Genomic DNA, 26,301 nt, shown 5'->3' with positions numbered 1-26,301 from the left:
ACTTAGTCACTGGCCTAAGATTCCCTAGCATAAGATGATATAACTTGTTTACTGTTAAACAGGTTTTCCTGGCGCCTTTTTCTCTAGGCAGACATGAGTACAACTGCATTTATGTAGATGTGTGTGTGTGTGTGTGTGTGTGTGTGTGTGTGTGTGTGCTCATGCCTATGGATGATTATGTAGTTATTGTTCCCAGGATTTAAGAACCTGGTAGACTTGGGAGTGACCCAAAGATAAATGTCCCTGCTCTTGACTAACAGGTGACTTGGGTAAGTTTCCTAATTTCTTGGAGTCTCTCACTATTCAGCTACTACTTGAAATGGATGGGATGCCGAGGAACAGTCGTCATGGAGAAATGGTTACAATCCTTGCATGGAGCCTCAGGCTTCTCTTATGCCTTCATGCTTCAGTGATCCTCTGTCCATTGCCTTTTGGTTGTGTTTCCTCTTAGGTACCAACCTTTATCCCACCACCTAAGTGAATGCACTTAGTGTTTATTGCCCGTTCGTTTCAGATACATAAGGTTCCTTCTTTCAGAAGTATATCACATACCCCTTGTGCAGCATCATTTTTCAAAATAAATAAATAAATAATAAATAAATAGAAAGAAAGAAAGAAAGAAAGAAAGAAAGAAAGAAAGAAAGAAAGAAAGAGGAGAGATCTGGAGAGGAGAGGAGAGGAGAGGAGAGGAAAAAAAAAGATATTTGAAATACCAAATGTGGAGGTAGAAGAAGACATTTGAGTCTTGCTTGACCTATTACATGATATCTGACCATAGGGATGTCACTGATAATCCCAAAGTTGTCCCATTACGTTTTGAATGTAGAGGCTGTTAAATCAGGGTAGGAGAAGCAAAGAGGACAACAGGGTGATAGCTAGGACACTATTATGTATGTATATCTAGCTCACAGCAAATGCAGAAGAGAGATGATGGGGAAAGGTGACAGGAGCCCAGTAAAGGCTTTTCTAAGAAGATAGTAGAGAAGGTTTTACAAGGACCAATTAACAGCCCGAGGCAGGGACATAAGTCAAGCTTGATAACCAGATATGTGTGAACAGAGAGCATAGAGAAGGTCAGACAAGAAGGAGGGGAGGTTGTGGAGAAGAGCCTTTGAATGCACCAAGTCTCTGCAGTAGACCCAGGAACCACAGGAGAGCTATGTGCTATCCACGTGAATAGGAAATTGTCCTTCATAGGCAAAGAATTGAAGAAGTTCCCCTACGTGCTCCACGAGAGAGAGAGAGAGAGAGAGAGAGAGAGAGAGAGAGAGAGAGAGAGAGAGAGAGACAGAGAGACAGAGAGAGAGAGAGACAGAGAGAGAGAGAGAGAGAGAGAGAGACAGAGACAGAGAGAGAGAGAGAGAGAGAGAGAGAGAGAGAGAGAGAGAGAGAGAGAGAGAGAGAGAAAGAGTGGGATGTGAAGTTCTGTTATCTATTGAGATCAGGTAAATAAAAAGCAGAGCTCGTGAAAATTTGCAGAAAGTAAAGGTTCTGTGTCCTCCTTTACAAAACCTCAGGTCCATTAATAGGAGGCAGGTGAGGGAAACCAGCTGAAAGGGTCGGTGGAAATATAGATTACAAATACTAGAGCTGTGGAGTAAAGAGGCATGCTTTGATCCAGGAGAGATTGGCTCCCTTGGGGACCCCTGGCAGCTCTGCCTTCACATTTTGCAAGCTCTCCACACTTAGCCTAAGAGGGGATCACTCCTTCAGGTGTGGCAAATTGGATTTTTTTTCATGATCTTACTCTCAGATGCATTTGACTATATCTTAGCTCAAAGGAGTAAACACTTGTGATTTCGTAGGTTCACTGTATCCATGGTCATGTGGTTCTAGGACCATGGGTTTGTGATAGCAGCAGTCTCATGTGGCAGAGCAATGCTCACTTTATGGTGACCATAAAAAGAATATAGACAGAAAGAAAAGGGGCCTAGGTACAGCACAAATCCTTCAAAGGGAACACTACCTTCATCCTACTTGCCATACCTTCTACTTTCCCAATAATGCCAGTATATTAGGAATATATTGATGAAGTCATTGATGACATCAGACCCCTTATGACTCCATGCCTTACCAAAGTCCTATCTATGAACATTTCAGTGGGGCCCAGTACTTCAACACCGTTGGCTGAGATTCTTCATAACCAAACCAAGAATGATTTCCTGCTTTCAAAACAAGACAGAAAATTTCTCCTTCAGGCCACCATATTAATTAAATTCCCATACAAACTTATGGGCCAACCATTTTCTCCTTCTATATTCTTTCCTACCTTCTTAATCAGTTTGAATGGTTCTTTCAGCCTCCTAAGGGCAAGGCTTTTTCAGATGTGTCTTTGACATCTGGTATAGCATCCCTTCATCATGCCCAACACAGTGTTCCAGCTGTTAGACATCTCCCCGAAGTGACAGCTATGGACATATCCCAAGGACATCAGTGTGTTTTCAGTTCAGTGAAGAATCCAGCTAGAGACAGTGTAAGCATGAACATGAATGTTGTTCAGAATCCAGGTATTTAGTAACTTGCTCAGAATGGCTAGAGGAAAATAGGCATGGCTAGGCAAGTTTAGAGGTGACTGGCTCACTTTTACTAGGCTTGCCAGATTGGAGGAAACATGGGCAGGTTTAGAGGGTAAACTAAACCTGTCAGAAAAAATTAAATGCACCAAATGGGTCAGAGAGCCAGGAGCAAACAGGATGCCCAAGAAGCCACAGACGGAGAGCTTGAAGAAGGAACCCCAGTATTCTGTAAAGAATTTCAATTATCAATCAGAGATTGCTAGAACAAGGGGAAGAGGGTGGAAATAGAGTGAATTATTTGCCTATAGGAGAATGTGAGCTTCCTCTAGCCTCAGGCTCAATGGCTACCTAGGAACTCTAAATTTACCCCCAAACAGGGAAGACTAGAAGGAAGGGAAGGTAGAGATAAGAACTAATCTCACTATGCACATGAGAATATTTAGTTATCATACTATTAACCAGCTATACTTGCAGTATTGGAAGAAGTTAACTGACTGTGAAGTCAAATTGTAATTTATGTTCCATTCTGGACTGGACTAGAGATCTATGCAACTCCATCCACTACACCTCTCCATTTAGCATCCGTTTTCTTTTCCTCTTTCCCTATGCATCCCTCTCCTTTTCTCTCCTGCTGTTAACATTTTATTGTTGTCCTTAATGAGTTTTTTTAATAAGGTCCACTGTGCTTCTATGTCCTATGAAGTCTTCATTTAACTATACAAATAGCTAAGAAACTGGTATTGTTTTTTGCAATCAAAGGAAAACATAGACACTGGTTCAGTGGATAAGAATGTTTTCCATGCAATCTTGAGGACCTGAGTTCAGATGCCCAGAACTCACAGAAAAAGCTGTGAGAATGAACATGTAACTGCAATTGTACCAGTATTGACAAGCGGAGACATAAGGGATCCTGGGGGCTCGCTTCACAGCAGTCTAGGCCCTCAGGGAGTTCCACTGTCAGTGACAGAAACTGAAAAACAAAATGGGTGAAGAATGATAGAGGGAGACACCTGCCACTGACCGACCTCTGGCAAACTGTACCGAGATGTAGGATGCAGCTTTCACTCATTGCCCTCCATGTTGGGCTGAGTTTTTGGGTGATGCGGCTGCCTTTGAGTCACTAGTGCTCCTGCAAGGAACCTGGATAAGTTCTTTGATTCACCGTGATATACTTGAGAGGAATCATTTCTTTGTTCTGACATCTGTGCCCTAACTGAAGTGAATGGGATAGGTGATTTTCCATTTGTCCCCAGGAAACATCATGGAAAATGAACTGCGCTTTCTTCTTTTCCTCCCAGTAAAACTTTTTTATAGGATCTATGCAAAGTCCTTCAGAGAACCTTGTGCCTTTCTGTGTTCTGGGTCCTAGGCTTTTACTAACTTGTGACTAATACCTGCAAGGAACCTGTGAATACGCAAGCATCCCATTTCTCCTTTGCACACTGGGGTTTGGAGTGTGCTCGCTAAATGAATGAATGAATCGGTCAGTCGTCCCTCAATCAAGACTGACCTTTAATTAAATGGACACTTATTTACTTTCTGTTCTACTTTAGAATTTGTCGTGCTGGAAATTAGAATTAGAGCCTTTGTAAATGTAAACCTGAAAAGCATTACATTGTTAAATAAACTCCTTTATAAAAAATTCTATTTCTGTGGCTGCTTTGTTCTGCCCATAGAAGTTTGGGATGGAAAGTTGAATGAGCAATCAGCATGCCAGCCTCTGTGATTACTCCTATAATCTGCAGTGCCTAAGTGGTGGCCTTGGGGAGACTTCGAGTGTATTTCCTTATTAGGAAATCATAGTGATTTCAGGAAAGGCACAAAGGAAATGTTTCTGCTGAGAAATAGCATGCTGTAACTAATGAGGGAAGGGAAAAAGTATGTACTTTGAAATCCCACATAGTAACACTCTGCCTCAGATGGAAATTATAACTTCCGGCAACCCTCAGCTTGCACTTGGCCTGGATGAACAGAAAGATCTTAAACCATCTGTGGGTCTGGCCTTTGAGGACATGGGACACAGTCATGACCTGCAACCCTTTGCCTCTTGTCAGCTGCACACATGGGTTTTCAATCTTCATCAGAGGCAGTGAGTTATTCCATGTTCCAGAGCAAAGAAAGCTGAGGTTTTGATATATATGTGGCTTGTCTGAATACATACTAGAGCCAAGACTTGAGCAGATATGGCTGCTTTTCTTGGTCTAGAGTGATCATCTTGTGGGAGTGATGGGCATGGTATTATTTACATGATTTCCAAAAAAAATTTAAGTATCTTGAAACTCTATGGAATAATTTCTCACCGACTGTGCTGAATTGAAAGAATGATACAGAGGAACAAATATTTCTCTTAATGTCTTGCTTTTAAATATGAAGAAACCTCCTGTAATCTTTCTAGTGTCTGTTCAGCACATGGCATTTAGCAAAACTGATACTTCAAGGAATCTGTCAAATGATTGGCTCATCAGTTACTGGTTTTTATAATTTCACTAGAGTTTGCATTTTCAAGGAATTTCTCTCACAGAGGCCTCTACATCTTCTGAGTTGCCTGGTCTCTTCTGATGCAGGCAATGTAAGATCCTAGTGTCAAAGTTCATTGAGATAAAGCTAGAGAGATTATATAAGGGAAACAGAATGAATGGCATGTATCATTTAGCCAAGGAATGTGTTAGGACAATTGTGAACCACAGTCTTTGTGAGAATGGGTGAATGGATGTGTCTCTTGCTGTCATTGTTGTTTTTGAAATATGTGTCTTCCTATATTTCCCTGGCTGGCCTAGAACATGCTACGTAGACCATCCTGGCCTCAATCTTTCAGAGATCCACTTGTTCCCATCTCCTGAATGTTGAGATTAAAGGTACCCTCCATCACAGTCTGATGGATTATTATATCCTATATGTACAAACAAACTTCTGCTCCCTTTAAAGACAAGAATGTTGTGGATATTATCATCTATCCTTGGCAACTATAAACTGGAAGGGAACCATACAGTTCAGAGTTTTTGATTTTGGCTTCCTATCAATCCTCCTGTCCTGGCCCCCATTCTTTCCTTGTTATTATGCAGTTTCAAGTTACTAAAAAAAGTCCTAAGCTCTGTTCATTGATAAAATGCATGACACTTAGCTCTCATGATCATACCCAACAAGTCACCTTGATTCTAGTCATCATGAATGTCCTGTTCAGATTTTACTGATGCAACTAATCAGTGATTAAGCAAGATTGCAGAGTTAATAGTGTTACATAATGCATTCAGACAATATGGTCCTAGTGTACAGTCTTGGTATTAAAGATACAGTGGTAAACAAACTCACAGTGTTTTGCCCTTTTGTGCTTCTCTAGCTAATAAGAAAGGCAAATATGGAAGAGGAAATACGATTTCATATCAAAATTGCTATAGTAAATTAAGTGTGTTCTATAGTGAGCCTCAAGAGAACACAGAGACGGGATGGCCAGGTAGATGAGGATATGCGGTATCTTGGCTGATTACTATAAGCTCAATTTTTTTATGCATATCTAACAAATGATCACAGATTCATCTAGGATTGGCTCTTTGCCTGACATATTCTGGGATCCAGGGCTGAAGGGGCAGTCTTTGTCTGAAGCATGTGAGTCTCTTTCTGAAATACACAGAGGGCACAGAAGAGCACATGGTGGCCAGAAGTGGTCCTGTCACTTCCTGCTGTTCTGTATGGATCAAAATGAGTCTCACACTGAAAACTAGGTTTAATTAATATTGTACTGAGAGTGGACTAAGTAAAAGCAATATAGACTAACTGGAGACTGCCATTTACTGTGGGTGGGACACAAAGTGAAAGATGAGACCTAGTAGAGAACAGAGTTGATGATTTGTGACAGCACTGAGAACCATCCATTTGACTTGAGGAACAATTACAACAGGGATAAGGCTTTACCAAATCCACCTTCCCAAGGATTTAGACCTCAGTCTCATCCTAATACTTCTAGAAACTTCTAGAATACTCTTTGAACAACATGCTGGGCTGATTGACAAGCCAACTTGATCTAAAGTGTCAAGTTTGGAAAAGCAAAAGTAGTGTCTCTCTATGCATTAGTTCTAACATATAACTGCTTTATAAGGGAAAATATCCAGCTGGAGAAGCTGCTCCACATTTAGTGGCAAATATAGTCATCCCTTGAGAAAGAAAACAAAAGAAAAAGAAAGAGAGAGATGGAAAAAAACATTAAGAAAAATGTAATAATGTATATTAAAATCTCAATCTTTGGTACTGACACATCAAACTGTAACTCATTTTATTACTTTTACCATTACATTATTTTTATCTGTCCACCTGTATTTATTTTTTTCAGGTGATAAAACTAATTTTGGGAGATTATTTTCCTGCCACAGATTCTCAGCTTCTCATATTGAGGTCACACCAATCATTCTGTATGCGTAGGCACATACTAGCCTCTGGGTAGTCTGCAGTGGGCATCAACTGGATTCCCACCCAGCAAGACCAATCAAGAAGACCAGTGGAGAGCAATGTTGAATTCATTCACAAATAGCAGGAACAAAACCTGACCTACTTTAAGTTGTGAAGTGGGGCTCCTGAGCTTCCATTTCTGGATGAGAAGAGCTAAGCCTGCCAACGGACTTTGTTTGATCTAGACATCAGGCATTCATGTGCTGATTTGATGAGACAGGGCAAACACACACTGTGCAGTCTATATTGCTGCTTAGTGCTGGACTTTTGCAAGGCCAAGGGAAGGAACATATACAACCTGTGTTGAGTTCTTACATTCCTGGTATTTCATTAATTTGACTTCGGGCTCCATTTAGCTGCATCAGGAGAGATTAGTTCCAGGCTGTAGTTCCCTCATTCTCATTGATGAGTAGTTGCAAGAAGCAGGATTATATAGATAGAAGTATAAGAGCTAAATCACTATTTGTGACAAGCAAAGCATAGTGCAGAGGGGCAGGCTGGTCTGAGGAACCCAACACAGGCCATAGTTGTCAGAAGGTACAGCATCATACAGAGATGCAGAGATGAGTCAAAAGGAGCTAATGGGTCCAGAGGGACATTTAGCTCATGCAATCACTGAGCAGCAAAGTCAGATGAGAGGATCTGCGGTCACTAGTGTGTTAGGCTCCTGGGTTTTCACACAGTTCTCCCCATCTCAGAACCATATGCTGAAGACAAGATGGGACTGTAGTGTAGGAAGAAACTTTGAGTCAGAAAAGAAAAGTCATATGCCATAGCTCTGCCATGCATTTGCTGTGGAGTTTAAGGAAACGATTTGCCCATACACAAATGGGTACATTCTGACCTGGCAGAACTTGCTCAAGGGACAGTGGCTGGTGTGGCTGTATGGAAGATGACAGTCTTACCCTGCCATCCTCAGTTGTTCAGGGTTTGTGCTTCTTACAGTCTTACCCTATAGCTCCATAGCACTCTTGTGGAGCTGGAAGAACAAAATTTCTGCTTTACTAAGAATTCAGCTATTATTTTTTTCTCTCTGTAGAAGTCTGTCCTCCTTTGATCTGAGATTGACAATCGAGGCTATTCTGAGAAGGACTAATTACAGAACACATCCGGTGAGTGCCCCTTTTTCGCCCACACACACAGCTACTGGAGCTGCAATGTGACAAGCCAGCCTTGCCAAGTGGCCCAAACCTATGGCACCTGTGGGCAGTGGTTGCCCATGGCAACAGCAAGGGGGAGGAGCTGCAAAGATAGAAGTCACAGTGTCTGTCTGGTTTTGTTCATGATTTCTGTGTGTGTGTGTGTGTGTGTGTGTGTGTGTGTGTGTGTGTGTGTGAGAGTGTGCATGTGTATAGATGGGCTGTGTGTGTGTGCATGGGTGTGTGTGTGCACATGCATGTGTACATGTATAGAGAAGCATGCAATTAAATTTGAGGGACTCAGAACAAGGTGATGGGAAGAAGTTGTATTTCTGCTTGCATTAATTTTAACATATTACTTCTTAAAGGGAGAATGTTCCGTTCAGGAAGCTGCATCTCCTCATTTACTGGCAAATTCCTTGATATTCACAGGAGATGGGCTCCAAGAATCTCAGAGTTATCAAAATCCATATAAGTTCAAATCATCTATAGAAAACATAGTATATTTGCATAGAACCCCTGTATGCTCCCTATAGCACTCAATGAAGTTTAACTGGTCTTTAAAAAAAAAAACATTGTATTGTGTTGTGGAAGAAATTATGACAAGAAAATAAATCCTGTGTATGCTATGTAGAGATACCATTTTTTTCCTTGCTCAACTTTGTTTGTGGCTTGTTGAATTCATGGACACAGAGGTGACAGAATGTATGTAGGTAACAGAGAGATTTACCTTATCTCACATTATGTGACACTAACCTCTTCTTGGGAAAGACTTCAGGGTGTCTGTCATTTTAGGATGATAAATTTAGAAGGAGAAAAAAAAAAGAGTTCACCACAAGCAGATAAAGGTATTTAACCATAAGCCAGGCCCAGGATGACAGGAATGGGAACAGAGAACAGCAGTGGTTTGTCATCCCTGCATCTCAAGAGCCACCAACAAGGGTGCAGGGTGGCTGTTCATCAGTACAGTCTCCTGCAGAACCTCTTTGGGAGCATCAAGGACATTTCTGGGTACATGTCACCAGCCTCTTAGATTCTCAGGTCTCCACAATTTTATCCATCAGATGGGAATAGCTTTTATCATCGAGGTTACTTTAAAGATTCACTACAATTTAGAAAGTCCCTAACCAATGCCTACCAGAATGTGGCATGTAAAGATTGCAAATTCCATACTTAGAAGGGAACACTCTTGCATGGACAAAGAACTAAGGACAGAGTACATGTGCAGCTATTCTCAACAGCCTGTCTACGGGCTGTGCTGTCCTTGGTAGCCCTTTCCAGACTTTGCCTGGCTGCAGGAGGTTGCAGCTCAATTCTATTGCCTCTGGAGGCACTCTTCCTAGTCTGTTAAATAGAGCCAACCACGCTTCTGCCTTCAGATTAGGATTGCTGAGGGGTGGATTTGCTGCTAGGCAATCACTGAACAATAATCTTTGTCAAACAGAGAGGGGGGGAGAGGAGGAGGAGGAGGAGGAAGAAGAAGGAGAAGAAGAAGGAGAAGAAGAAGGAGGAGGAGGAAGAAGAAGGAGAAGAAGAAGGAGGAGGAGGAAGAAGAAGAAGGAGAAGAAGAAGGAGGAGGAGGAAGAAGAAGAGGAGGAGGAAGAGGAGGAGGAAGAAGAGGAGAAGAAAATAGGAGCGAGAGAACTCATATCACCATATCATAGCTTAGAAGCTATTATTCTGGAAATTTCTCTTTCTCTCAGCAGCTAGTGGTATGAGTTATGTGCCCACCTCTCCTCTCCATGCTAGGATTTTTATCTGGCTTGACCTTTTACAGGTCTTGTGTATGCTGTCAAAATGCCTATGCATTAATCTGTGCCACTGCTCTCCTGTGTCCAGAAAAGTAATTCCTTAAAATTATCCATCCCTTCCTTTATGAAGAAAGTTAAGCCTTAAAGGAGGGGTGTGATATGTATGCCCCATTTAGGGTGGAACCTCCTATAGTTTCTTATTGTCTGCAGTTTGAGCAGTTCAGGTGTCTATGTCAATAACCATCTACTATAGGCATCTTCTCTCGAGAGGGTTGAGAGATATGATGGCCTATGAGTATAGCAACAACTCTTAGAGACTTTAATACCATGTCTGTTTAGCTTAATAATAGCATTAGGGTCTCCCCTAGGGCCTATAACCTATCGGTATGTTCTTCACCTCATAACCATGAACCTGACCATGAAAAGCATCTTCTCACAGCTCTTGGAACTTGATCAGCAGCTAAGAAATTATCTGTTCCTTAGCTCAGGCTTAGAGTCACCCTATAGCACTCAGTCTGCCTGTAGTTTCTGACATCCCATGCTGACCTTCTGTTCTTCTGATATCCTTCCTTGCCCTTGAAACAGACTCATGAGTGAGACATGCAAGTATTTGTGCATGCTCTGATGAATATTTACATAATACAATGTGATCGCAGTTGAGACGCACTTCTGGAATGTTTTTTTGGGAGCAAGAGTTAGAGTGAGGACCTTTACCAGAACAATTTGTGAAAGGCCAAAGTAGAATTTACTAAAATAAAAGAAATGGTTATGTTTTCATACACACACACACATACACACACACACACACACACACACACACACACACACACACACACACACACTGTTTTCAGTAAAGAGGCACATATGATGAAGAACATCAGGAAGGGTTTTCACTTTCAAAAGAGGATTGCATTGTCTTTGCCTGAGCAAATATATGTCCAATTGTATGTTAAGTTACTGTCATCATTATGTTTTCACTGAAACATGTTTTATTGAAAATACTCTAGGAGAAAAGTATTTAAGTAAATGCATACCTTCATGAAAAATGTAAAACAAAACAGAAGTTAGCATGTCAGATTGTACTGTGCATGGGACAGTGCAAGACTGTTTGTTTACCTTCTCTCCTTCATCTCTTTACCAATAAGTAGGAATAATCCCAATGTCTGTCTTTCCAGGCTCTGTCAAGGTTCCAGGCCTTGTAATCCTCGGAGTTCAGTGTGTAGTGTATGATGGAGAACAGCTATGTTCCTGGCAATACTAAACAGGCATGTTGAATCAGTGATACACTGTCCCAGTGTGATTGCGGAGACACATAAACTATAGGTGAAAGTTCTTTGTCCTAATGCAAGTGGAACACTACTGCTTTTATAGAGCAGTCAATTATGCTATCTCCCCAAGCAGCAGAATCTTTCCAAAGAGCTCACTCCTCAACTGATTCCATAGTTACGCTTTGGCATATAATCCCCTGGTCTATGACAGCATGCAAGCAGATAAGGACATTCAATACTGAGATCAAATGTAACTGGCCTATTTATATCCAAAGATGAATGTGCACTCTTTGGTGGGGTTCAAAAGAACAGAGGCCCCAGGAATAAAGCTATGATTCACATGAATTGTAGCTTCTAATTGCCTAGGAAGGTAAGAGGTGCTCTCTCAAAGGAAATGCTAGACAGTGCCCGTCATTCAGAGAAGCACATTCACATGTGTGCAAAGACAAGGGAGTCAGCGTTCACCATTTATTATTTATGCCTTTCAAACTCTGGATGGAGCATATGGCTAAAACATTCAATTTCATTTTTCTAAAATTCTTCCTACTAAAGAATACTCTTAAAACTGTCACAGTAATATTTGGGTGTGGGGAAAATAGAGTGTTACAGTGTCTTGGGGGAAAAAGGCAGTCCATTGTCCTGATGGGTTTAGGGTGCAGGGAAAGAGTGTTAGGATGTGCTGATGATGGACCATCTTGTGTGTAAAACAGACCAAGCATGTTACATTTTGACTGGACTATTAATCAACATTTCACATACACATTCTCTGTCTCTCTGTCTCTCTGTCTCTCTGTCTCTCTGTCTCTCTCTCCCCCTCCCTCCCTCCCTCCCTCCCTCCCTCCCTCCCTCCCTCCCTCTCTCCCTGTCTTGCTCAATCCCTCCTCTCTTTTCTTTGAATTTCAGCATTTCACTTAGGTGTAACACATAGTAGACTTCAAGAACGATATTATGTTAAAACTCAAACATAAAGCCAGACATGGTGGTAAGTAGCTCTAATCCTATCAGTTGGGAGCCCAAGTCAAACACACACACACACACACACACACACACACACACACACACACACATACACACACACACACACACACACACACACATACACACACACACACACACACACACACACACACACACACATGATGTCACATAGTGCTTGAAATTAATTTTTGATCTATCAGTTACTTTTGCTGAGTACCCACAAAATTAAAAAGGAAGGAAGGAAGGAAGGAAGGAAGAAAGGAAGGAAGGAAGGAAGGAAGGAAGGAAGGAAGGAAGGAAAGGAAGGAAAAAGTTAACTGGTTTCAGTTCACAGATTCAGAGGGTTCATTCCATGATGACATAGAAGCCATTATGTCCACATCATAATGATCCAAGAAGCAAAGAGGAGAATACTTTCTGTACTCCCCCACTTTCCATTTGTACAATAAATATAGCTAACTGTAGCCAACAGTAGCCAGAGCGTATGTTATATTGTCTTGATATTCCCTCTGCCAAGGTCATTAGTCTGTCAGCCTAGCCTTCTATGAAGTCTGCAGACAGGGATCAAATGCAGACAAACTCTTTGCCAGAATATGCCAGGCATTGCCTGTCTCAGTTCCCAGTAGAGTCTTTGGTCCCACTTGAACTCTTCAAATGTTAGCACTCTCTTCTGTACTGTTCGATCCACCAAGATGTAAAGTGCATACCTGGGCAGTATCTTCCCTTCCATAATGGATGGGTCCTGTGAAACCATAAGCCAAGCAAACGCTCCAACCTCAAATTTGTTTGTCTACTGGCTATTTTTATTACAGGGATGAAAACTGATACATGTACCCTCTAAGAAGTTGCAGTTTAGAAGGTGACACAAAAGCAAGAAGGAGGGGGAGGAGGAGGAGGAAGAGGAGGAGGAGGAGGAGGAGGAGGAAGAGGAGGAGGAGGAGGAGGAGGAGGAGGAGGAGGAGGAGGAGAAGGAGGAGGAGGAAAGAAAGAAGTCTTCTGCTGTTTGTTAAAACCATCTGCAGGACTGCTAAGGCAATGCCCATCACACAGTGTTACTAGTCAATTCCTTCTCATAACCAAAGCATTTCTAAAGACTGTAAGGGGAATGTTTGGGACTTAGTAACATATCAGAGGTAGAATCGCTTTTCTCACTTTACCTCCACACCAAGCTAATGTAGAGGTACTTGAGACTGTTTTTAATACAAGTGTTGAGAGACTGGACTTCAGAAAGATCCAGTGAGCTAGAAAGAGGAATCCACAGTGCTCCTGGGCCTTTCTTCAATACCTTCACTCTCATCTCCTCTCATGTTCTCCATATTTCCTCCTTTGTCTTCTGGGATGCTTCCTTTCAACCCTAGGTCTCAACTCAGAAACCATCTTGTCCGAGAGACTCTTTTTGAATCTTTCTAGCTAAGGAGGATCTGACTGATTCATTCTCTCTCTCTCTCTCTCTCTCTCTCTCTCTCTCTGCCTTGTTGTGTTTTGCAACTTAGAACATAATAGCACCTTCCTGGTTTCTAGACTTGTCACCCCTTACTAGAATCAAATTCCCATGCACATAGGATCGTGTGTTAACCAGTGCTTTATCCCTGGCATCCTGGCAGAGCCTCACATAGAGCAGGGCTGTGAGAACATTCACAGACTCATTGACTTTTGCATCTCTTTCTTCTAAGCAGCTTCTTTGGGAGATTTTGTTGTCTCGTGCCCTCCAGGCTTCGTGGCCTTCTCTGGTGTAATAAAGGGAATGGAACAGGATATAGCGTTTGTGCTTCAGCTCTGTACAGACAGGGGGGAAATTGCTAATACTTTCAGATCTAAAGAGGGAAATTAATTCTTTGCTCAGGAACTTATCCCATTGTTTAGCCACACTGCCAGGAAATTCTTCTGCAGATTTGACCTAAATTTGTCCAGCTGTGGCTGAAACCAACTTTGTCCTGGGTGGTCCTCAGAGGGGACAGCTGGAGAAAGAACTCTTTGTGTCAAATGACACAACCTCCCACCCAGACCATGAGAGAGAAGGAGGTTTAATGCAAGCTGCTAGCCTCATGGGTTTCACAGCCAGAGAGGTGGCCAGACTTCTGTGGTGACAAATACCCCAGAGAAGCCAGCAGATCTGGATTCAATTCCAGTTCTCTTTAGCTAGGTGAGCTGAACAAAGCCATCCTGTCTCCAGAAACATCATTTGTCTACCAATGGCATAAATAAGAATAAGCTCTATTCTCTTTGTGTATTTAAATGAGAAAGCTGTAACTTATGAGTTCAGGATAGATAGATAGATAGATAGATAGATAGATAGATAGATAGATAGATAGATAGATAGATATGTAGATAGAATAAAAAAAGCCTAAGCCTGCAAAGCCAACTTCTAGAAGCATTCTGTTTATTATATCATTTTTCAATGTTACCTCATTACTTTAAAAATTTCCCCCTTTCCCTCACCCAGATTTGAGACCCCTCTGATCAGCTCAACACATTAAGAAGAAATAATTTGTCAAATACACAGAGGTCCCGATATCAGTCGGATTATGTCTTATACCACCTGAGAGCGTTGGCAGAAATCCTCAGGCCTCAGGGCTGACTCACTTTAGGTTTGCAGTCTTCACAGCATCATCACATTCCCCTAACTTTGATTTGAGTCATTTCATCATTCCTGTCACTCCATCAAAAGTGTCACAGCAGCAGCTGGCAAGGCAGAAGCAGAAAGAGCCCAGGCTTCAGATAGGCTGCCTCGCTTTGCTGTGGGTAAAGGTAGTTATTACCCGCAGCAGAGATAATCCAACTATGATGCATGCTTTAGTGTTTTCTTCTCAAATCAGCTTGTTTCCCAGATTTTACCTATGGGCATCCAGGCACAGAGAAAGTACTTAGTTCCAGAAGCCACCTCTGACTGTTGAGTAAATGGAAAATACAGCATTTCTTGCTGGTTGATTTTATAGCAGTACAAGGCTTCTTACAGCAAGCATCAAACAAGTAGATGAGTACAACCGAGAGAATCTCAAAGCCGAAGAGCAGTTCCTTATTCCACTCTCATTGGAATCATGGGATCCTGGACCCATAGGTGTATTTGGATTTTCTAGATGAACAGAAAGGATAGAATGCATATACCAAGAAAGATACACACAGTCTCTCTCTCTCTCTCTCTCTCTCTCTCTCTCTCTCTCTCTCTCACACACACACACACACACACACACACAGAGAGAGAGAGAGAGAGAGAGAGAGAGAGAGAGAGAGACAGACAGACAGACAGAGACAGAGACAGAGACAGAGACAGAGACAGAGACAGTATTTCTAGAATGGCTTCTAACCCATAGGTCCAAACATGGTTGCCTGAATGCTGAAGAGGATAAAAACAGTAGCTGTTCAGGCCCTGAAGCTTTTGCATCAATACTCTCAATCCAATGCTGAAGTCCTACAAGCTTCTTAGAAGGTTGTAATGAAATGAAAGAAGCTGGATTCTGATGGAGAGCAGTAGTGGGGTATAGACATGCAAGCAGTAGAGTGTGAAGAAAGAGTGCAAGCCTGAGCTTTCCTCATATCTGGGCTGCCTTCTGAAAGATGCTGCCCACTCAGGAAGAGCATCTTGTTCTCTCAATTAACCTCCAGGAGCCCTTGCTGCACTACCCAGAGGCGGATGCTATAGCTTTGGAGATCCTTTTCTTTGTCTTCTTTCATTTAAGAAAAATCATGGCTATGGTCTTGTTTGCATTCTGTTGATGTGATAAACACTGTGACCAAAAGCAACTTAGGGAGGAGTTTTGACTATTGTGTAACGGGAGGAATTTCTTTTCTGGTCCAGTCTATTTTGAGTTCTGTAGGCAACTTGTATGTCCATGGGCATCTCTTTCTTTAGGTTAGGGAAGTTTTCTTCTATAATTTTGTTGAATATATTTACTGTCCCCAGCTGTTCCTTGGTTCCTCTGTTCTCATGGCTCTGGGTGGATCCCTCTTGGGCCAGGAATTTGAGCAGAAGTAGTGGTCTTAACCTGTGCTCACAAGTGTGTCAGCTCTCCTGGGAGACCAGCTCTCTCCTGACGGTATTTGGATATGGAACGCTGTGGCACAGGATCAGGTCCCAGTGCAGACAAAACGGAAGGATCCTGTCCTAGGCTGCTCCTCAGTTCCTGTGTCCTGAGGGCTCTGGGTGGGTTCCTTGGAGCAGAAGTGGTAGTCTTACCTGTGCTCACAGGTGTGTTGGCACTCCTCACAACTTGGGGAGAGTCCATCAAATCCAGCTTACAGGTCATATGCCATCATAGAAGAAAGCGAAGACAGAAACTTGGAGGTAGTGACCATAGAAGAATGCTCCTCCCTGTCTTACTTTCTCTAGCTTGCTTTTAGGGGTGACATTGTACACAGCAGGCCAATAGTTAGCAATCAAGAAAATGGCCCCAAAGACATTCCCACAGACTAGTCTGTTGGAGGCAAATCCTCCATCTCAGGTATGTTTAGGTTTGTATTAAGTGGGTATAAGTAACTATGGTAACCAGATTTAGGGACCTGCCATTGTCTTGGGCCACGTGTTTAAGGCAGTTTTACTGCAGTGTGCCCAGTAGACACTGTGTTTTTCTTGTGGTGATTTGCTTTATTCTTGTCACTTGGGTTCTTACAGAAGGAAAGGTGGTATGTCAGTTAGGTACAGGAGCATCAGTTCTACTTTCAGTTGTTAGGTCTCTGCTACTGCATATTCCATGCTCAGCCTAGATCAGCTGACCCCTTAGCCTCATACTCCTAAGTAGGTTTGCAATAGACAATTTGAGATCTAAACTGGAGTAGTCCAGACTCTGTTGGTTTTGAGTCAGATGGTGTTTGCTTTACCTCTGAGCGTTTGCAAGGGTGACTTTGGGCAAGTCAGTTGATCTAACTAGGTCTGTGTTGTCAGCTACAAAATGAAGATATTAATGTATGCCCTGGCCTAACTTGTTTGACTGACATGTGATATGAAATCTGAAAATGTGTTTTGTAAGCTATGACATTTCATTCAAATGAGATAGATATAACACCCATTTTTAAAGAGGAAAAATATTTTTAATATAGTGCAGTTGGAAGCACCATGGGCTTTTTGTCTTTCAACAGAATTTTCATTGAAATTAGCATACTAAGAAATTTGGTAGTGACTCCAAAAGTGCAGAGAAATGTCATGTGAAAGTTAGGACCACTTGTTCTCATTTAGCAGTAAATATATATTGAATTCCTAGTATGTGTTAGGTCCAGTCTGGACTTGGAGACAGAGGCCTGAGATCCAGTTATCAATCAACTCACAATCTAGAAGGAGACAAGAAAGTACCCAGGCAATCACAGTCACACTCTGAGTTCACGGAGAAGCAGTTACCAGAAATATAGAGTATTTCAATGAAGGAGGGCAAGGAAGAGCACTAGAAACGGAGAAACTCACAATCTAGAAGGAGACAAGAAAGTACCCAGGCAATCACAGTCACACTCTGAGTTCACGGAGAAGCAGTTACCAGAAATATAGAGTATTTCAATGAAGGAGGGCAAGGAAGAGCACTAGAAACGGAGAGAGGGGAGTGTGCAGAGTACAAGAAGCAAGAGATGAGTTTGTGGACTCAAAGAAGTAAAAAGCCCAAGTGGAATGTCAGGGAGGAGCAAAGAAAGACACAGCACTCAGGGTTTTTTACACTGGGATGGGAAGGATTCTGACTTGTGTTTCAGAAAGGCCATTCTGGATATGTCTTCCGTTACATAAATCCTAGGATAAGCTAGAGCCTTTGTATAGCTGGCTGTTCCAACTGAATCCCTAAGTCCCAGGATTTCGTTTCTATACTTTTAAAGAAACTCATAAAGTTGTGTAAACTGTTCTGAAATTAATGGTGGTACTCAACAAGTTATGTCTATGATCTAAAAACCCAAATTTATGGGTGTTATTTTGGGGTGAGAAAGGTCTTTTCTGGCATAATGTTTGGTTCTTCGATGCTGCAGGTTTTTGTTGTTGTTGCTGTTTCTGTTTTCATGTGAGCCTCAGTACAGTTGCATGCAGCCTTTGAAGATGACCTGAAATGAAGAAACAGATGAGGAGGCAGTATGATAAGGACAATGAGAACGATAATATCCCTGGTATGCCTACATTTCTGACATCCAGCTTCCAGAGTCATGAGAGAAGAGATGTCTGCTGTCCTAGAACACTTCATGTGTAGTCAATTAAGTCAATTCTGAGAACTAACCAACAGCAAGTGAGCTTGTTCTTGTTAACCAGGTGGACAACTTCAACCACGAACAAATATGATTCCTTCTCTCTGGGGTTTGCATGCATTAACCCCTTAGGGCAAGCTTCAATTCATTGATATGCTTGAAAAGTGCAGGCCTCCAGGGTCAAAAGTGTGAGGCAGCTGCCTCATTCCTGCAGCATTCTGTCTTTTGGTGCAGGTCATACATGTCAGAGGACATAGAACTGAGATACCAGTAGTCTTCTGACTAGGCACCTGGGACTCTGTATCCATTACATCAAGCTGGAAGGAGTTTCCTTAGTGGGTATAATATGCATGAGTCTAGGCATATGTATGTTTTGTTTGTCTGTTAGTGTGGATGTTGGTGTATTTTTGTTCAGTGTCTCTGTTACATGAGTCTGGGTGTATGCTAACTGTATTCCTCTTCTTCTCTGTTTTACGTGTGTTTGTGTAGGTGTGGGTGTATGTATGTATAACTATTTTCTTCTCCTTCTTCATTGAGTATGTGTTAGAGACATGCATGTCTGTCTATGTTCACCTCCTTCCAGAACCCATTTCTTGAGAAGCGCTTTTCATGATACTAAAGAAAAGTTCAGAACATGAGGAATGTAGCCCAGGTCCTGTTGAAAATAGCAAAGGCACCAAAAGCAAAACAAATGTGATGTCGTTACAGAAAATATGTTCACATCCAGTGGTCAGTGCTATATAGCTTGTGAATGTGGAGGAAAATGACTTTGAATGCAGGTTGGTCTCTGGGCTTCACGAGTTGAGGTGCTCCCAGCAAGTTGCCTAAACACTTTATGTGTAAAATGAAGAAAATACTACCTGCTCTTTTGAATCGTGAATCATAATTTCTCAAGTCAATGAACACAGAACCTTTGAGAAATCCATTCCATCCTAGAGCTCCTTACTATGGAGTTATGGTTGTAATTTGGCAGAAGTAAATAAAAAAAAAATAGCCAACAGGTAGAAAAGTTCGAGTTCAGCTTGCTTCAAGGTCAAGTGAAACTTTTAGGAGCCATCAAACCAGAGTCAGATCGTGCCAAACTGCTCGGGGTTCAAGGTTCAAGCAAGATATTGATCCTAACAGGAAGACTATGAAGAAGTCCTGGCCTCTATGCTAGCCTTGGTGACACAGACAATGAAAACATATATGGCTTTATAAGTGATGCTAATTGAGAATTAACATCTTTCTCCTGTGTTTGCTTGGGACGCCCCAAACTGTTCAAAAGTCATTTTCATGGAATTAAAATAAGTAACAGACAATTATTATTTTTTTGTTAATAATTTGTTTTTATTTTATTTTTCTTATTATATATTTTTATTACGTATTTTCCTCAATTACATTTCAAATGCTATCCCAAAAGTCCCCCACACCCTCCCCCCCCCACTTCCCTACCCACCCATTCCCATTTTAGAAGTTAGATATTACCCCTCATCTGGGGAAGTCATCTCATTGAAGCGATTTTTCTAAAACCTGATTTTTTTACCTTGCTTGTGTCTCAGGCAGATTTTTTTTTTCTTCATGAGTAAATCAAACATATTTAATGTTGTTTTAAAATAAAGCTTTTAGATACAGTTCCTAAATGCATCCAATATTCCTCTTGTTTTACATAGGATCATAATAGCACACATCCAAATGGCATTAGTCCGTCATCATACACGTTCAGGGAGCCTTTAGAGGTCAGTCTTCATTTCACATCCATCATGAGGTGTCGCCATCTACAGCAGTGGTTCTTAACCTTCCTAATGCTGTAAGTCTTTAATACAGTTCCTCCTGTTGTGGTGACCTCTGAAAATAGCTTTTGTTGCTCCCTCAGAACTGTGATTTGGCTACTTTCCTGAGCCCTTCAGTAAATAGCTGCTATACATCATATCTATTATGTGACCCCACAAAGGAGGAGTGGCACACAGGTTGAGATCCACCGTTCTAAACCTTCAGATGCATGGACTTACCATTGAAGGACCACATTACGCTTCTTTCAACAGTGTCTCCTGGTTTCCATAGAGACCACATACCCTTTTACCATATGCCTCCCTGCCCCATCAGTGCCCCCAGTGTACTTTAATGCCCAGACCACAGAGTGTGTGCACCAATTTAGAGCTAAGCACAATGGTTCCTGACTCATTCAAGAGTAGGTGATCTCTAACTGAGCTCAAGAGGACCACAGGATTATTGGCTTCAAGTCTACATTGGCTCTGCTTTCTGATCTGATCAATGGCATCTTTACACTGACTGTGGCCCTATAGAACATGTGAAAGATAATTTAATGCTAAGAAAAGCCCATCTGGTGTGGACATTTCTCCAAACCTGGAACTCCCAGACATCTGCATGCTTCTTCCCGTGAACTTGATTCACTGAGCTGGAAATTCTGCAGTGTACCATTTTATTAGCACGAGATCCAATGCTTTGATAAGTCTCAACAGAGAGCTCCTCTGCAAAGTCTCCTGGAGGAGATGCATAATCCCTGAGGCAAGCAAAGACAAATATTCCGTAATTCATGGTGTGCTCTCTCCCAGAAAACTTTTCTATTAAGAATTTGATTAATAGTCTAACCATATTCACCGAACAGAAGACAGCTTTTTTGAGATGTGAGGAAATACATATGCTTCCCAAGAGAAATCAAAGAAGGTTCCCCAGATCTTCTCCTTGTCTGAGATGAATTAGTCTAGAAATCAGAATGACAAAGCAGGCCATACTTTCTCCTTGCTTGCTTCTAACAGGAAACACTTCTTAAGGAGCCCGGATGAGATGATCATTAGGTCTGTTCAGCTAGTTGCTTCTCTAAGTGAGAGAGACAGCGTGGGGCATGAGGAGAGCAACTAGGACATCCTGCAATTTCTACCAGCTCTGCCTTGTACATATTATGTGCCTCACCAGGATTGAGCTCTAGCCCAGAGTTTTACAGCTGGGAGAATGAATCCAGGAAATTGTGCGTGTTACCAACTCACAGCAGACACACAATAAATGGCAGCTTCTTTTAGGCTCTGAATAAGCCAAATTTCCCCCAGCTGAAACTCAGTATTAATGAAGGCAATTAGATCTCTCCCTAAATGCCTAAGCAGGATAATCCTGATATTTGTTGAGCCCTGTTGGTGTGGCAACCACTAACTAAGCTCACATGAGACTCATACTCATGAGATCTGTAGTTGGGTGAATGGGGCCACTGGAAAGCCAGGTCCACATCCATTTCTAATCTCTTAATTGAAAAAAAAAAGTGTTTGGAAGTATAATTATACTAGGGGTCTTAAAACTAAAAGTTCAACCTGGACTAGGTGTATTCCTAGTTGATAAATGGGTCAGTGAAAAGAACAGACATTCGTCAGAAGATGAAACACAAATGGCTGAAAAACATGGAAAAGTATTCAATTTCACTAGCTATCAAAGTATTATAACTCAGATCTACATAGAGTTTACATCTTGTCCCAGTCAGAATGAGAGTCATTAAAAAGATAAGAGCAAGTGCTGGAGAGTGTGGGTGAACAGGAACCATCCAACACGGCTGCCAATCCAGATACAATGGAAGCCTCAGCAAACTGACAGAGACCCAGCTCTACCTGCGGAAGGACTTGAAATTAACCTATCACAGAGATATTTGCATAGCACTGTGAATGCAATGGGATTCACAGTAGTGAAGTCACAGAGCCAATGTAAGAGACAACAACAGATAAAGACATAAGGGAAATGTGGTAGTTATACACAGTTGAACATTGCCTGTCATAAATAATAATGAAGTTCAGTTATTTCAGGAAAGTAGATGCAACTGTAGATAACCATATGTGAATGAAGCCAGTCTCAAAAAGACATATATTTTATATTTTCTCTCATTACTGTTCCTAGATTTTTATTAATGCATGATTAATAAAATCATATTAATACATTATTTTACTAATACATGGTTATTAATACATAATAATAATCATGTATGTTCAAATAACATGAAAGTCTAGAAACAAACCCACCCAGGACGACCAAAAGGACCAACAGTGGGAAGCAGGGGAGAGAAAGAGGAGGAGGAGCACACTAGGAAAAAGATTCATCATGCTGTATGCACACTATGAAAGTATATATATATATATATATATACATATATATATATATATATGCATATATATGTATATGTATGCATATATGTGTATAAGTGCGTGTATATTTGAATATGTATATATATATATATATATATATATATATATATATATATATCCCTCATGACACAGAAAAACAAAGGAAAATGTCATATAAAGCTGGAGGCAGAGATTGGAGTGGTAGGCTTTGGGCTCAGGGATATGGAGAACAAGAATTGGATTGTCTCCTAAAGTCCCCAAAGAAAGAATGTTCCCTCTGGCTTTCAGACTTGTGACCTCCAGAACTAAGAGAAAATGTGTTCTGTCATTTTGTGTTCCTAACTCACAGCCTCTGGGAATATCCTTATTCTACAGGGGTCATTGAATAAAAAGCCTCAGAGAGGCTAAGGAACCAGCTGAACTTCAGCGAATTATTATCACTCTGTACAACATGCAGATGTGGCTCTCCACAGGAAAACAGATATCCGTTTGCTTGTTTTATCCCAATCCATCAACAGAAACTGATGGAATTAAACCGGATGGTGTTCCTCGGAAATGATGAAAGGGTCACATGAACATCACAGCCATGGCAATTACCACCCAACACATCCCAGTCTCCTAAACTAAGCCAGTGACAATTGGCCGACATCCTAATGTGGAGGTCCCATAGTGTTAGCATTAATAAAAGCAAGCAAAGGTGTATGGGAAAGAGAAAGCTGTGGCATAATCATTATTGGGAACATAAGAACATGTTGTTAAAAAGCTCTGCAGTGGGAAAGTGGAAAAGTTGAAGTGACACAAAATTTAAAACAAGAGAGTCGGGTGTGGTGGCACACGCCTTTAGTACCAGCACTCGGGAGGCAGAGGCAGGCGGATTTCTGAGTTCGAGGCCAGCCTGGTCTACAGAGTGAGTTCCAGGACAGCCAGGGCTATACAGAGAAACCCTGTCTCGAAAAACCAAAAAACAAACAAACAAACAAACAAAACAAAACAAGAGAGTCAAGTTTTGTCAGTTCCTTGAAACAGAAACCAGTCAATCTAGGCCTAACCAAAGCATCCTATATATTCCATAAAAGCTATTAATTTGCTCTGGCTTCATTTTCTCCAGCAACCAATGATGGAATCCTTAGAATATGTTACTTACAGGAGTATTCTCAGCAAAAATTCTCAAGCATTTCCTTCAAGAACATTTCTAGGCTCTATTTAGAGAAGGAAATACTTCCCAAGTTGTAGCTTGTTAAGATGTCCATCTTGTCAAAAGTCACTGATCCACATAAAGTCCAGTTGGAGCATTAAAAGTACCACTCAACAAGAATTCAGCTAGGTAGAATGCCTGTGGCCATTTTGAACCTTAGCCGTCAGGAAGTGTGAGGTTTTTTTCAATTGAAGGCAGAGCTATCCTGAACAAAATGTGCCTGTGTATTCACATCCACAGGTAACTGGCAAAGTGCTTCCACCTACACAAGCTACTGACTTCCAGCCTGGAAGACAGGTACCACCACCTCCACTTAAAGGGGAGCATGACAGAGCCCTCAGGTCTTATCAAAAGGAGATATTAGATCCAATTGTGAACCCAGATCCTTGAGACAAAATTGCTATGGTTCAGTGTCTGGTTGGTGACAGGCAGGCATAAAATGGCATGCTAACATAATCTATTTTTGTCCTCCATGAACTAGGAAGTGACTCACCAGCTTGCAGACAGCACCTCTTCTAGAATAAGACCGAAGACTATCGATTGTCCTGAAAGGTAGTTTTTTTTTTCCCAACACCTGAACATAAGTGACAACTTGTAGAAACATCAAAAATAAATGAACAAATGAAAGAGCCAGTTAATCCATCAATGTTGGAGCTAGGGCAGAACCTGGCAATAGGAAATTCTATTCTATGTACCTTGGAATGAGCACAATGTCTGACTGAGTCCCTCTGCTTAATGGCCTTTCTTCTATTACAGATGCTGAGAAATGTAGCTCATGTAAGGACCTGGCCCATCTAAAAGAATGGACTTGTATCACCTAAGACAAAGATATGGAGGAAGCTCACAGTGAACTTTTTATGGTAGAATTATGCTTTGGGATGCTGCAAAAGAATGTGATAGGATAAGCTGGATAGTTTCCTAAGATGATATTTGTACTCTGAGGTGGATGCTGGGCTCACTCTGTGATGTGTCTCGGCCTCCCTGCTTCCCCGCATTCCAGGTGGCTGGCCAAGCTCCTTATGTTTTTGTTCTTTTTGGCTTCATTGCTTTGGTTATGTAATTGTTCCCTTCACCATGAGACCTCAGAGGTCGCTCACTATAGCATCATGTCAAGATAAGGGCATCCTGTGCTGATCAGATAGTTGCAGAAGTCAGGCAGGGGGCCAGTCCTATCTGACTGACGCATACCTGCTTCCAGACCCAGTGTAACCGGCTGGCTCTTAGGAGTCTAGGAGCATAGGAAAGAAAACGTTATCATGCAGTGGCTAGGAAAAAGCTTCTGGTCACATGACCTCCAGGAGCCGCACTCACTGGGTGATGGGGTTGGTTATTGTCTGCAGTGTGGCACCCAACATTCATGTCAGGGCTCCTTCTGTATTTTGGTGTTGAAGCCAGGAAGCAAATTAATTTGTGGAGTTTTCTCCCTGACTTTGATTTATCCTATATTTCTTGTCCAGACAATCAGCATGGGTCAGAAATGCTAACTCCTGAGGGGCCAGTGTCAAACTTTCATCTCAGAGAAAAGTAAAGAAACATGTTTATGTGTATTTCAAAGTGTAGGCCTTTCCTGTTTGAACAGAGTGGGCAAGACAGGTTGAAATGGATTTCAGATGCATACATAAGAGTATCCAGGAGGGAAAGGCAATTGAATATTTATTATGAGACAGAATCAAACTGTCTTCTCCCACAGACAAGCACGGCAAACTGCAGGTACCTAATAATTAGACTCATTTCTGCATTGCCTACCAAAGGCTAACTTCCAAAGGACTGGGAAGAAGGGCTTGGGACCACACCACAGTCAAGTCCATTGAGCTTCTCCTCATACTCAGTTTCATATCAGCCTCTGCTCTCCTGGCCTGGCTCACATCCTCCCCTCGTTCCCTGGGCTAGGTTTTCCGATGCTTCTACTTCAGTTTCTAGCAACTCAGTCCCCATTCACTTGACTTTCCTTCTTTTGTAGAGCACAGGATCCCCTGGAAGGTGTTCTTGGGCTTGGCTACTTAAAGAGCCTGGGGGGTGGGGAGTAGCAGTATGAAGTCACTAGTGACTCTTTATTCTCATTTGGAGAGTCATAGAAGAGAATTGGAATAGCGGTCAGGAAACGTGTAATCTAGCCTCTCTGTGTCTCCATCTGTGACCTTGGGAGGGACCCTTCTGCTTCCTCTGTCTACATTTTCTTCATTTCTCAAAGGAAGCAGTGACATTTGAGTTCTGGTTTCAGGGTTGAAGAATTTATTTATTGGGTTCTTGTAATAAGACAGGCTATTGTGAATCGATGATAATCTCATATAGTCAACCAGGGGAAAATGTGTGATACACATTTGTGTATAGAGCTACACAAAGACTCTATAAATATGAGAAGTGACATTAATTTTTTTCTTAATATCACGAGCTGCAAAGTAATTTACAAATAAATAAATAAATAAATAAATGAAAAATAAAGTGTCCTAGTCCACCAAACCCTTTATTTTATTTTTATTTCTTTCTTCTTTTTCCCTCTCCCTCTATAACCCTCTGCTCTCCTTTCCTCCCGTCTCTCCTTCTTTTGTTTCTCTTTTACTTCTTTGTTTTTACTTTCCTACCCCTAAATGAATCATCTCAGACTAGAGACAGGAGCACTCTGGAAAACTTCTGAAGAAACAGTATTCTGCAACCACAGTTTTGAGAGAAGACGAATTTTGTCCTGGTATCTGGACCTCACTCAGGGACCTCTCTGTACAGCCTCACCTTCTCCCTCGATGTCATTCATTGCTCCTTCATCTTCCAT

General features: G+C 41.6%; 2 long non-coding RNA genes across 2 annotated transcripts in view; one reads left to right on the top strand and one right to left on the bottom strand.

Annotated features, from left to right (window-relative positions):
* Positions 1 to 7,995: 7,995 nt before the first annotated feature.
* Gm46335 lies at positions 7,996 to 25,994 on the top strand. Its single transcript, XR_001780552.2, has 3 exons — positions 7,996 to 8,068; positions 24,016 to 24,086; positions 24,291 to 25,994. It is a non-coding gene; the product is annotated as a predicted gene, 46335 (long non-coding RNA).
* Gm5432 overlaps positions 15,979 to 26,301 on the bottom strand; it is a 71,904-nt gene continuing 61,581 nt past the window's right edge. The window contains exon 3 of the long non-coding RNA XR_001780551.2: positions 15,979 to 18,101. This is a non-coding gene — a long non-coding RNA (predicted gene 5432). The remainder of the gene's footprint in view (positions 18,102 to 26,301) is intronic.

The sequence above is a fragment of the Mus musculus genome, chromosome 12 (genome assembly GCF_000001635.26).
Source record: "Mus musculus strain C57BL/6J chromosome 12, GRCm38.p6 C57BL/6J".
NCBI classification, from domain to species: Eukaryota; Metazoa; Chordata; class Mammalia; order Rodentia; family Muridae; genus Mus; species Mus musculus.
This window is presented reverse-complemented; position numbering and strand designations above follow the sequence as displayed.